Source organism: Pteropus medius, unplaced genomic scaffold, assembly GCF_902729225.1.
Source record: "Pteropus medius unplaced genomic scaffold, Ma_sr-lr_union100, whole genome shotgun sequence".
Classification (NCBI taxonomy): Eukaryota; Metazoa; Chordata; class Mammalia; order Chiroptera; family Pteropodidae; genus Pteropus; species Pteropus medius.
In genome coordinates, this window is record NW_024356336.1 from 1,267,035 (window position 1) to 1,279,540 (window position 12,506).

The window sequence follows — 12,506 nt, forward strand, 5'->3', positions numbered from 1 at the left end:
CAAGAGTATTTTCAGGACACAATTTTATGATATGATTCAATGTTTCTTATGGGTATGTCATAATTTTTTTTTATTAAGTTTATTGGGGTAATGTTGGTTAATACAATCATATAATTTTCAGGTGTACATTGTCATTTGATATCTGTATATTCTATGGTGTGTTTACCACTCGAAGTCTAGTTTCCTTCAGCTACCATATATTTGATCCCCTTTACCCACTTCACCCTCACCCTACCTCCCTATATTTGACCCCCTTTACCCCATCTCCTCCCCTCCTCCCTCACCCCACTAGTAACCACTACTCTATAGCCCTCTGGTAACCACTAGTCTATAGTCCATGTCCATGAGGGGTATGCCACAATTTAATCCCTGTTGTTTAACACTTGTTCCCAGTTTATTTGCTATTATTAGTAATGTTAAGCTATATCTCTCTTTGAATAAATCTCTGCACAATTCTGATGGTCTCCTTAGGAGAAAGTTTTAGAAGGACAACTACTCTGCCTAAGAGTATCAGTGCTTTTATTGAAGAGGAATTTTCCACTCAAATGGCTAACCTTGTAATCAGCTGGTTGTTCTGCTTCTGTAGACATGTTTGCCGCATAGGCCGAGGATCAGGGTGACCTCGAGATCAACTGAAGACTCACCCTCCCCTTTGCTTGTTCTGTCTAAATAACAGAAGTATTGCCTAAGTTCTTGTCTGAAAAGCTCATGCATGTAACTGCCCGTAGCCCATAGCAGCTCCCATGCTCTGTAACCACTTGAGGACAAATTAACCAATCGGCCCATGCCAACTGTAACTGCGCGGATAAGCTCCATAAAAGTAAGGTTACCTCTGAGCTCAGGGCCCAGATCTTCAGAGCGCTGCTCTTCTGAGACCGCTGGCATAATAAACCTGAGTTCTCCAACTCTCCAAGTGGTGCTTGGTTTCTCGCCGGTCTGATTTTTCTGCAACATTATGACTCCTTACAAAATTGCTTTCAGGAAAAGTAGTGCCCAAGTACTCTCCTCCGCCCACCACCCACCTCTACAGCGCATTCCAGTACCTGTTTACTGCATCCTCTGCTATCATTACCTACAAAAGAAAACTTCACTGAATTCACTGAAAATTTACTGAATTTTAAGACGTGTGTCCAGCCAGGCTAGGCTCAGCTGTGCTAGAACCTTGTCTGGGGAAAGAATTTTGAGGTCCGTCAGAGGTAAGTCCAAGTAGAAAGGATGGCTAATTAGATCTCAGAATATCTTTTAAGAGATGCAGTTTTATTACTTTCATGTGCAGACAACAACTCTCTGGGAAGAGAAACCACCTCTTTTGTAAAATTCCTTGGGGAGCCTGCTTCAAAGCACAGAGCAGGAAATGGTAATTTCGAGAACACTTTGCTGGCCCTTGGTGGGTTTTCTTCAATACTTGTTGCCACTCATTCTCATTTATACCATTAATTTGTACCTCTTCCTTCCTGGTGACAAAAAAGAACCCATTCAGATTACCCCAAAGTTCCAGATTAGTGGGGTTTGACCATCCAGGGAATTTGATTATCAGGAAGTTAATGGTTTTAAACAGTCATTCAGTGATTGATTCATCCAGCAAAGATTTCTTGAGCACCTATATTTGTGCACCAGCCATAGCACTGGAGACACAAATATAGATAAGATTGTGGTCTCATGTTATTAATGACTTAAGGTTCTGGAACCCTTTTAAAAATGTTGGACCTGCCTTTTCAGAAAACCTTGTACCACAGAGGCACACCCACATAAATTTTATGTTTATGACCTTGGAGACCATCCATGGGTTTCCTGGGGTGGGGGTAGGGGCACAGATCCCGGGTTTAGAATCATCGTTATATTCTAATACATGGGAAAAAAAGATGTTGTCATATTTGTATTCTTGTAATTACGTAACATCTTGAGGCATGACTCCTAAGGAAGGATTTCCTTCCTTTACTGCAAGATTTTGACATTTGAACATTGGCTTCAGCAGGAAGTCAGACAGACATGGTCTCAACTCTCAGGGAGCCTGCAATCCAGGAAGTCCTCACCTGCCCTGAACCCCCCTGGGGACGTCTGCTGAATCTCAGCATGGCATTTATCCCCTGGCTCTTACCAACATTGTACTGGGAAGAAACAAGGGTGAATGAGCAGAAGAGGGGACACATATGTGGCATTGGTGTCAAGGTGCCTGAATTTCACCAAGCTTGGTGACCCAGGCTGCGGGTGGCCGAATCCAGTCTGGTCTTGTAGAAGATGTCAGTTTTGGGAACCAACATGCCTTAAATAATGAAAACCAAGGCAGACATCTGTGGGCATGGAAAAAAGCCAAGGAGCATGGTCGCCATGATCTTCAAGCTCTGGGAGGTCCACACATTACTTTTTGTGCAGTTTTCCATACCTCACAGTCCAAATCCTGTTAAACCAGTGAGGCTGGGCAGATTCTCCCACTTGTCTCTCTGAGGAGTGAATCCGACTGGAGATAGGGAGACATCTTTCTGGGGTGAATAATTCACAAGTTTCCTCTGCTGAATTCTAGATGAGCCCTTGGGTGTCCATCTCCTTTCTCTTGCCCCAACATCATACAAAAGGAATGTGGAGAGTACAGGAGGCAGCCAGCTGCTCAGAACAGGCAACAATGCAGCACGAAGAGAAATCTCATTTATGAACCCTCTTTGTCGTGGTGCCTGGGATGGGGACTGAGAAGGGACAAGCCCTGGGAAAGGGAAGAGGGTGATGATTTAGACATTGGCTGCTTCCTCAAATGCTTATGATCCTCTGATTGCAGCTTTATCATGGGTCGTGGGGTGTTATGAAGGATAAGAGATAGAAATTTATAATAACAATTATTATTATTATTATTTATTGAGAGTCTGCTATGTGCCAGGTACTATGCTCAGCACCTTGTACGAGTTAACACAAGTCCTGTCCACCACAACTCACAGTTAGTATTATTACCTCTGTGAGGGAACTGAGGCACAGAGAGGTTAAGCCACATGCCTTGGGTCACACAGCTGGTAAGTGATGGGGCAGGATTAGAACCCACACTGTGCTTTCAACCTCTTGTCAGTTGCTACCTAGAGGCCATCAGGCTGTGGTAATCTTTTCTTTATTATCTGATAGGACACAGGCCCTGACCAATTAAAGGCAGCCCCGCGTCAGGATCCTAAGTCCCCTGCTTTATGGTTGTTACCCCTCTCGCTCCTAAATCATGGGTGGTTCTGGGAGAGAGTCCTGTGTAGTTGGGGTTTGCCAACTGGTCAGAAAATATTTTAATAATTATAGAACTGGTACGAGTCCTCCAGCTATGCCCTGCAAGGTGGGGGCTGTTCTGAAAAGGCATAGTATGTGGATGAACGCAGGGTGGGAGGCTCGGGTGGTGACCGGAAACCAGGGCACCTGGGTGTCTGGAGGACATGCCGATTGAAGGGGATCTGAGGCCTGGGACCCCTAGGCGTCACCCAACCAGGGCCAGGGCCCCCATCCTCCTGTCTCTCCTTCCTCAGGGGCGGCAAACTGAGTTCTGGGCTAGTCTCTGAGTCAGAGGCTCTGGTAGGAAAATAAACTTTCTGTACTAAGAGGAGGAGGGAGAAGCTCGCTTTTCAAAAATAGGAGAGGCAGTCCCGTTGCTATGACGAATTCTTCATGTTGCTCTGTGTTTTTAAAATTTTTTTATTTTTTTAATGACCCACATAAAAAGGTACATACAGCCTCCTTGTAAAAATCCATGGAAAAAATCTCCATCTTGTGCCTGATTGGAATGGGGCTCAAGGGGCTGAGGCCCAGGAGAGCTTGTTTTAAGGCCTTTGAAGGCTCCAGGATCTCTGATATTTTGGGGACCCCACCCCACACCGTGGCAAACATCAAAATATCTCTGTAGATCCCATTACACATACACATTTCTTATAAAAATATCTGCAAAGGTTTTGAAATAATTCATGTATATAGGGTTTTATGAAGAATAAATTATTCATCGTGTTCTTGTGATTTGTGCTTTCTACTTTTAAAGACACGAGTGCCACGCACAAGCAATTGACTCGCTAACATGTTGTAGACATTTATTAATTTCGAGTTTTCAGTTGCCTCTTGGTGTTCTGGGGTCAATTTGCTTGTGAGTTCAGGTTTCAAATCTCTCAGTGGGCCCTTGATAAGCTCATGAGCTTCAAGTTCTGGGCTTCTCATTTGGGTCCAAATGGCCAGGGGTCAGGGCCTCAGTTTTCCCATATGCAAAATGAGAGTGGTTCAGGAAAAGATGTGCAGAGGGGTGGGGGAGAGGAGAATGATTAAGCAGATGGGGCAAAATATAAAGAATCAGTGCCTTAGGGTGAAGGTATAAGGGAGGTCTTACTACTTTTTTGTTCTTTTAAAATGATGTCAGGATGAAAAATGAAAACGTTTCCCCATCCAAGCTGGTGGTAGTGGTGGTGGGTAGGAGGGGGTCAATTGAGTAGTTGAAAGCTTTTGGGCTGTGCTCGGGTGGAGCCCAGGAGGAACCCCAGGGGAACCGAGGATGGGAAGGGTTGAGGGGTGTAACTTTCCGTTCCCCATCCCTTCTAGCCAAGAAGGTCTGCTTTCATGTGCCTTATATTTCGGGGATCTGTACAGATTCTTCTGGAAGACAGGGGTCCTCAAAGGGAAAGCTAAAAAAAAAAAAAGAGAGAGAGAGAGAGAAAAAAAAAGGCTAGAGATTGGTGGCTGTAGGGGACAAAGGCAGATCTGATCACCTGAAGAATCTGAGTCCAGTGATCTTGGAGGTCGTGGGTTTTTCCAACAGTGAAGGGAAAAGAAGCCATGTCTGTGGTTGTAGATTTGTGGGTAGAGCAGGAGGAGGAAGTGGGCAGTGGGAGGGGAAACAAGGCGGAGGAAGAAGTGGCCCAGATGGTGAATTCGAGTCTAGCTACTAGGACCTAGTCAGCAAGCATGCAGCATGTGCCAGGCGCTGCTCTAAGAACTGCAAGTACTGACTCCTTTAATTCTCACAATACTCTGCCAGGCAGGTGCTATTACTAGCCCCATGTTAGACAGGAGGAAACAGGCTCAGAGAGGTGAAGTCACTTTCTCATGGTCACACAGCCAGGGAGGATGCAAATCTGGGTACCTGGTTCTGAAATGTGGCTTTACTTCCTCTCTGTTAATAGCACAGTTAGAATAGGGGCTTTATTGAATGATGGAGGGTGGGGGAAGATGGACTTCTAAAAAAAAAAAAACCGCACAGAATTATGGCAACACCATGTTTTAAGTGCTTGCTCTGAGCTCCATGCCATACACGTTGTACGCATCATCTCAGAGAATCCTCCCAACCAGCCCTGCGAGATTGAAAGTACCACTTCCACTTTACAGAAAGGGCAAGGGAAGTGCAGAGAGGGCAAGTGACTTACTCAAGGTTACACAGCAAGAAAGTGTCAGGCCTTGGATTTAAACCCATATCTTTTTGATCTCGAAAGGCTGTGTTCTTGACCACTAGGCTGAACTGCTGTAATGTGCAGTGGCTTTGGTTCTTCTGATCTATTTCTAGAAACTCATAGTAACAGCTGGCTCTAGAGAGGGAGGTGTGGACGTTGGGGTGAGCTCAAGTCATCAAACAGTTCCAGTATAGGTCAGGTCCTGTGGCAAGAACTAGGGACAAAAGCAGTCCAGGGGTGGAGAAATACGTGTATATGGCAGAATGAAAAAGCAGTGTGATTTGAGGAAGGATGGAGGTATTGGCAAAGTACAGACCTGCCCAGCAGAGAGGATGATTAACTTTCCCAGATAGGTAAAAAGAAGGGGCAACCCTGGAAGGCTGACTGAGGGAGAGGACATCTGGGCTCAGTTTTGAAAGATGAGCAAGTTACAAGTCGGCTGGGCCCAGGGTGTTCTTTTCTGGCAGAAGGGGCAGCTCAGACAAAGTTGCTGAGATTTGAAATTGCATGATGGGGTCAGAGTAGAAGGAGGGCAAGGGGTGGGTGAGGGCAAAGGCACAAAAACCTGTGTGTGTGTGCGTGCGTGTGTGCGTGCACGTGTGCGTGCGTGTGTGCGTGCGTATGTATATGTAGCAGGGATGGAGAAGTCCTCTGAGAATTGGAAGAAAGGCTGCTCAGGACTTGCTGTGTGGCTTTAAGCCACTGCTAATCTTCTCTGGGCCTCTGTCCCATCCCCTGGAAAATGGAAGCTTTCCTAGACCCAAGCTACATGCAGCCAGGCATCACTGGAGAGCCGGGCAAGAGCTGACTCAGGCTCCAAGCTGAGTTCCTCCCATCCCCATCCTGGAAAAATGAGCCAGCATAACCATGCAGGGCATTCCCAACCCCTTCCAGGCATCTAGGGTGGTCTCCCCACCCCAAAGGCGAACTGTCTCTTCCAGTAGGAGGAGATAGGTGGGTGGGGTTCAGGGCTCACTGGGGAGCAGGGGGCCTTATCCACCTCTACCAGGAAAGCCCCTTCCCTGGCCTCAGAGTTGAGCCTTTCTCATTCTTGGTCCCACCCAGGCCCCACACAGTGCTGTTAACCCCCTTCCTAGCCTGCATGAAAGCCCAGGGACCTGGTGCTTGCAGATTTGTACAGAATGGACCGGGCTGCCAGCCTCTCACCTCTTTCTTTTCAGTTTCCAAAAGTCATCTTCTCACTTCTGTGCTCCTTTCCTCCCCAAGAGCTGTAGGGATCCTCCTCCAGCCTCCGACTCTGAGCCTGGTCTGTGCAGCAGCAGAATTAACTCTTGCTGTTACTTGAACACATACTACAGAGACACAAATCAAGTTTCCAATAAAAGTTTTGGCTGAGATGTTACAAACCTCTAATGGCGCTTGGCCCAGTGCTTCGTTCTTCTATCCTGACAACTTTTCAGTCCTCTCAGTGGTTGAGAACCAGAACTTGGCTGTCAGGAAGAGATTTTTGGGGCCTCGGCCCAGCTGAGCTGAGGAGGTTGCTGACTCTGGTCATCCATCTATTCATGCGACAAATATTTATTGAGCAGCTACTACGTGCCTAGCCCCGGACCCTGCCCCCGAGGAGGTTACTTGTGGAGGGAGAGATGAATGGAGTATTCACAACACAAGTGATCACTGCATTAAATTTGAGGTTAGTGCTGCAGCAAAGGATGAGCGAGAATGAACAATGGGGGTGCTGACCTGTCTTGGGGTCTGGAGAAAGTGACATGCAGGTCTGGCTCTCCAAGCTCTCTTTTCAGATTTACATCCTTTTAGTTTTTTCCTTCCTAGGTTGGCAGGAGCTGAGTGACGGGAGAATTTTGATCAACCAGAGTGAAGATATTGTACTGGGGAGCCATGGAATGTTGTTGAGCAGTGGAGAGACATCGAACAAAATGGAGCAGCAGGAAGGCAGCACTAGCAGTGTCCCTGGGAAGATTAGAGGGGATGTAAGACCTTAAATGCCTAATAGAAGAGGGGGAAATCCAACATTTATTGAGTTCTGTGTGCCAGATTCTGTTCTAAGCATGTCGTATGTATCAACTCATTTCATTTTCTCAACAATGGTCTGAGGTAGGTATTTTATTACTCCCATGTGCAGGGGAGAAAGCCGAGACTCAGAGAGGTTAGGAAATTGCACAAGGTCACACAGCTAGCAAGTGGAGGACCCTTGGATTACATTGGGACCACCTAGATTATCTAGGATAATCTCCGTGTCTCAAGATCTATAATTTAATCACATCTATAACTTAACCTCATGAGCATTGACTGAACCAAATGACTTGCCCATGGCCACACAGCCAGTCATTGGCTGTAATGGAGCTCTCATTCCAGCGTGGCTTGTCCAGGCCTTAAAAAAAGTCCAAAATAGGCACGTTTTGGACTTACAGAAAATCTTTGAATCACAGAAAGCATCTTTAAAGGCTTCCTATGGTTTGAGAGCTTCTCTGTTTAACCTAGTTTAGCAACTGATGGTCAGGGAAATAGAGAAAAACCTTCAGCTTTAACTAGAGTGTTAGGCGCTCATGATGAGAACTAAGATAATCTACACCAGGGCCATGTAAAACCTGGGACAGGATGGGGCAGAGCCAGAACCAGCCCCCAGCCTCCTAGGCCAATGGAAGTAACTTTTGTTGGAGGACAAAGTGAGAGGAGGATGGTAAAGCCCCTCCCCCAGGTCCAGGGCAGGCATTGCTAATCAATCATTGTGCTCTTTCCAGCCAGGCCTGGATGTAGCCTCTGAGTCCCTGTAACACAGAGCTCCAGGATTCCAGAACCAATCGAATGGAGCTGAACATCAAGATGAAGCTTGATCCACCATCTTGGAATTACACAGTGTTTCCAAAGGAATAAACAGAGGCTCCTTCACATGCCCTGAAGGACCAGTAGCCCTGTATCAGGACTCAGATATCAGAATCCTATTAAAAAACAAACAAACAACAACCCTCAACTTTTCGCTTCAAGGAAGAAAAAGCCAAACTCCTCAGCCATGTTCAGCATGATGGCCAAAGACCTGTGGCTTCTGATTATCTCCAGGGCAGTCCGACGCTGCCTGTTTCTCACTGGGGGCTAGGTGGGGCTCTGTGCTTGACTTCCCCAACCTCGGGTATTCAGAGGCCCAGTTGGCTAGGAGCCTGGTGTTCTCACTCTGCCAGATGTGACTCACTCTGCCAGATGTGGCTCCCAGCCGATAAAGCCTGAACCTCATTACAGCCTCCCATTGACTCAGGAGGTGAGAGGCCTCCAGGAGGCCTGCAAGTAGCACGGGGAAGAGGCAATTTCCATAAATCCACCCAGAGGCTAAACTCACCTGGCTCCACTTCCAGGATCTTGTAGTGTGTCTGATCTTCCTTGAAGGCTGCCTCCTCTCACTCTTTTCTCTCCTCTCTCCACCGTCTACACCACTCCTTCATTCATAGCAGATGAGACAGGCTCAGAGAGGTGAAAGGACTTGCTGCAGTCACACAGCTCACAGTGGTAGAGAGACGGGGATTCAATCAGATCAGGTCTGTTTGATCCCAAAGCCTCTCTTCTTAACCGCTATTCTGTAGATTGACAAGGTAACTTGTTCTGGGATCCAAATGTATTCCTAATAGAAATGCCTATACCAGTGATTTTCAAACTTGAGCGAGCTCCAGAAACCCCCAGCAGCTTGTTAACCTGCAGCTGGCTGGGCCCCGCCCCCAGAGGGTCCCATTCTGCAGTCTGTAGTGGAGGTCTGAAGGTTTGCGTTTCTAACAAGCTCCGGGGCAAGTCTGCTGCTGGCTGGACTCAAATCTGTGCTTTGAGACCACTGCTCTCTATTAATAAAGAAACTTTAGTTGGTAATGTACAGCAGTGGTCCCCAAACTTTTGTCACCAGGGACCGGTGCTCCTATGAGAATCTCATGCCTGATGATCTGAGGTGGAGCTGAGGCGGTGACGCTAGTGCGGGGGAGCAGCTGCAAATACAGATGAAGCTTCACTTGCTCACCTGCTGCTTACTAACTACTGTGCAGCCCAGTTCTTACAGTCCACGGACCGGTACTGGTCTGTGGCCTAAAGGTTGGAGACCCCTGATGTATAGGATCCCCATCACATTGTGGAAAAGTCCTCTCCTTGGACCAGGAGACTTTGGGGCTGCTGCTCTCCTGTTAACTTCAGGGTGACCTTCGGTGTGTTCCTTCTCTGGATCCAATGTTCCCATCTCTACAGTAAGGTGTGGATGAGATGTTCTTAGTCCCCTGGGCCAGTCTGGCAGAGGAGGGAGGAGAGGGATTTAGAGTCTGGCTGGGTCTGATTTCTGACTCTAGGGAATTGTGTGACCTTAGGCAAGTGACTTAACCTCTCTGTGCTTCCAGTTATCTTGGAAATGACAGATTAGATTAGACAATTTGAAAGTGTAAATCTCACTGAATTAAGAGTTGAGGTTGGTGGGCAGAGACAGGTGAGATGCTAAGTCTGGTCAGATGGTACAGGATATGTTCCCCGACTTGCCCAAGACTTTAAGGCCCAAAGAAATGCAGGTAAATCTCCTTCCCTTCCCCTCTCCCACTCCCTTCTTACCCATCCTCTCTCTCCTCTTTCCCATCTTTGCTCTCTCTCTCCTACCCTCTCTCTCCTCCTTGCCCCTCTTCCCTTCCTTCTTTTTTCCTTTTCATACAAGTTATTTCCTGCAGCCTTAACTTTGGAATCAGACCTGAGTTCAGTCAGATCTGTGGACGTGATCTGGATACCCTTGGCTAAATGACTTCCTCTCTGTGGCCCCAACACCTTCATCTGTAAAATAGGCATGTGACCCTCCCGATCCCTGCCTAGCATTGTTGGAGGTTCACGTAACTTATTCCATGGAAAGCACCAGGTCTGGGGGCCAAGCACATGTATGTGTGTGTGTTGGGGTCACTTCTGTTAGTTCTTTAGTGTGGAGGTGAAGGGCTAGAGTCTGGAACCAGACAGCTGAGTTGAAGTCCCAGCTCTCCCACCAACCAGCTGTGGGCCTTGGGCAAGTGACTTAATCTTTCAGTGTACCCTACTTCCTAGGGTTGCAGTGAGGGTAAATAGCAAGTGCCTAGTACACTGCCTGGCTGTTAGCTATTTTGATTATTCCACTGATGATGGTGATGATGATGTGATGATGTTAATAACCTAGGCACGGTGCTTAGTGCTGGTGTTAGTGCAGGGGACAAAATACAATCCCTTCCCCAAGGAGTTCCCAGTTCAAGAAAGAGAGACATCTTAATAGGCAGGGACAACACCACATCAGTGCCCTAATTTGGGAGGAGGACCCCAAGGAGCCAAAGGGAGCCCAGATCAACTCCCCAAGGGTCAGGAAAGTCTTTCTGGGGGACGTGGCTCTCTGAGCTGAGACTTGAAGAGGCAGCAGAACACCCTTGAATAATAAGCATGTTCATAAGATTTTGTATAAGAAAATTAATTCAACGAATGTGTTTACCATAGCTAAAAAGTTGAAAATAACCTAATCAGCCACCAAGAAAGTATTGATCAAATAAACTATGGTGCATTGAGTCATGAAATTATCAGCAGCTGTTAAAACAGTAAGATATCTATCATCTATCTATCTATCTATCTATCTATCTATCTATCTATCTATCTATCTATCTATATCTTTATCTGTATCTAAATCTATATCTATCTCCATTTTATCATTGAATGAAAAAACAGGTTACAATATGGTACAAGACTGCGTTATTTTACATTTATATATAAAATATATATGTATGTGCATGTTCATTCCAAAGGGTTAATGATATTTATGTCAGGGGAGCAGGGTCTGGGAGAAAACAGAATTTATATTTAAACAACACTGAGTCTGAACATAGTTAAAGGTTTTGATGTATTTTGTCGGACAGCGTTCCAGGATGGTATATCAATGTATATTCCAATTACGTATAAGATTTTTGCTTCCCTATAACATTTAATAACATCAAACATTATAACACATTGCAATCTTTGTTCATTTGATGCTTTAAATAACCTTATTGCTGTTTTAATTTACAAAAATAAAAAAAATAAAAAGAGGGAGCAGGAGGTCATTAGGCCATGCACAGGGGTGGGAAAGGCATCCAGGTGGAAGGAACAGCATGCACAAAGGCCTGCGGTGAGGAGGTGGCCCAGAGTGGTGGGATATCCGGCAGCCAGTCATCTGGAGCTTCTGAAGCCTTTGAGGGGAGCGCAACACCTCCCCCAGCTGCATGTGCTCCTGGTTTGTGCTCAGACAGTGGGCACGGCTCCCAGATGGGCTTGGCCGCCAGAGGGGCGGGTTGTCTCCAGCAGGCCTTGCCACCAGCTACCACCCACCAACCCAGTCCTTGGCTGGCAGGGACAGCCTCCCCTGGCAGCCCCCACTCCACGCAGCTGGCTGCCCCAGCCCTTGTTCAGCCCCGTTTCCTGCCCCTCCCTCTCTCTCTCCTCCCTCCAGCTGTTTCTCTGGCAGAGTTTGTCCCATTCAGGATAGCAGCCCCAACCAGCAAGGAGCTCAGGACAGACTGAGGTCTCCCCAGGAGGCTTTAAAGGTGGTGGTGGGGGGCCTGTGTTCTGAGGGCCTTGAGAAGGTCTTGAATGAATAGATGAACTGCTTTCTGGGCAAACAGCCCCAGCCAACGAACATGTAATTGGGAGGAAGAAGTCGGGGAACACAGGTCTCCTGCACAGCCTCGCGTGGCTTGAAGTCTTGGGGAACCCTCAGGAAGACCTGGGCAGAGACCAGCCTCAAGGTACTACTATATTTGGCTTTGACAGCATCCGGAGGGGCCAAGAAAGGGGAATACTAGTTGAGAGAGAAGTTCTTTGGTTCTTAAAATTTAATTTTTATCAAAATGGAAATAGTTCTATTATGATTTTCAGGTTTCAGTGCCAAAGTAATGCACACTAATTGTAAACAATAGCAAGGTCACCAGACTTTTAAAAGCAGCGTGCTCAGCATTTTTCTTTGTTACTCCGTTAATGCTCACAGCAGCCCCACGAGGAAGGTATTTTCATGGTCCTCTTTTTACAGGTGAGGAAACTGAGGCTCAGAGAGGGGTGGATACTGGCTCAGGGCTACAGGGATGTTAAGCCGGCGAGGGGGGCGGGGGCGGGGTTTGAGATTGGAATGAAATAAGGGTCAGTACAGCCCACCTT

The 12,506-nt window shown here is 46.9% G+C and overlaps 1 protein-coding gene across 6 annotated transcripts in view; it reads left to right on the plus strand.

Moving 5' to 3' along the window:
- Nucleotides 1-11,824: 11,824 nt before the first annotated feature.
- Nucleotides 11,825-12,506, plus strand: part of CMKLR1 (chemerin chemokine-like receptor 1) — a 49,817-nt gene continuing 49,135 nt past the window's right edge. For all 6 annotated transcript variants that reach the window (XM_039861821.1, XM_039861819.1, XM_039861824.1 and 3 more), the window contains exon 1: nucleotides 11,825-12,100. The gene's annotated coding sequence lies outside the window, so the exon portion shown is untranslated. The remainder of the gene's footprint in view (nucleotides 12,101-12,506) is intronic.